At 47.9% G+C, this 838-nt stretch overlaps 1 non-coding gene across 1 annotated transcript; it reads left to right on the forward strand.

The window, feature by feature from the left end:
• The first annotated feature begins 245 nt into the window (after nucleotides 1–245).
• On the forward strand, nucleotides 246–317 carry trnae-cuc. Its single transcript has one exon. It is a non-coding gene; the product is annotated as a tRNA-Glu (tRNA).
• Nucleotides 318–838: the final 521 nt, after the last annotated feature.

Here is an 838-nt window from a genome sequence, read left to right on the forward strand (position 1 = left end):
TACAGAAGGTTATCGCACATATGTACCAGCTCACACTTGGAACCGATTTGCACTGTCGTACCCTTCCCTGGTGGTCTAGTGGTTAGGATTCGGCGCTCTCACCGCCGCGGCCTGGGTTCGATTCCCGGTCAGGGAACTACTCTATTGCTACATGTTTACTTGTACAACCTGTCACAATGAATATAGAAGGTTATCGCACATATGTACCAGCTCACACTTGGAACCGATTTGCACTGTAGTACCCTTCCCTGGTGGTCTAGTGGTTAGGATTCGGCGCTCTCACCGCCGCGGCCCGGGTTCGATCCCCGGTCAGGGAACTACTCTTTTGCTACATGTTTACTTGTGCAACCTGTCACAATGAATATAGAAGGTTATCGCACATATGTACCAGCTCACACTGGGAACCGATTTGCACTGTAGTACCCTTCCCTGGTGGTCTAGTGGTTAGGATTCGGCGCAAAAACTAGGTTATTGCAAAAACTAGGATCTTTGTCCCCAAACTGTAGTATGGCATTTTTATGGCGGTTTTGGAGCAGTAGCTTCTTCCTTGCTGAGCGGTATGACGCCTACGTGGTCCCATGGTGTTTATACTTGCGTACTATTGTTTCTACAGATGAGCGAGGTACCTTCAGGCGTTTGGAAATTGCTCCCAAGGAGGAACCAGACTTGTGGAGGTCTACATTTTTCTGAGGTCTTGGCTGATTTCCTTTGCTTTTCCCATGGAGTCAAGCAAGAGGCACTGAGTTTGAAGGTAGGCCTTGAAATACATCTACAGGTACACCTCCAATTGACTCAAAGGATGTCAATTAGCCTATCACAAGCTTCTAAAGCCAAGACA

Source organism: Oncorhynchus gorbuscha, unplaced genomic scaffold, assembly GCF_021184085.1.
Source record: "Oncorhynchus gorbuscha isolate QuinsamMale2020 ecotype Even-year unplaced genomic scaffold, OgorEven_v1.0 Un_scaffold_18435, whole genome shotgun sequence".
In the NCBI taxonomy this organism is placed as follows: domain Eukaryota; kingdom Metazoa; phylum Chordata; class Actinopteri; order Salmoniformes; family Salmonidae; genus Oncorhynchus; species Oncorhynchus gorbuscha.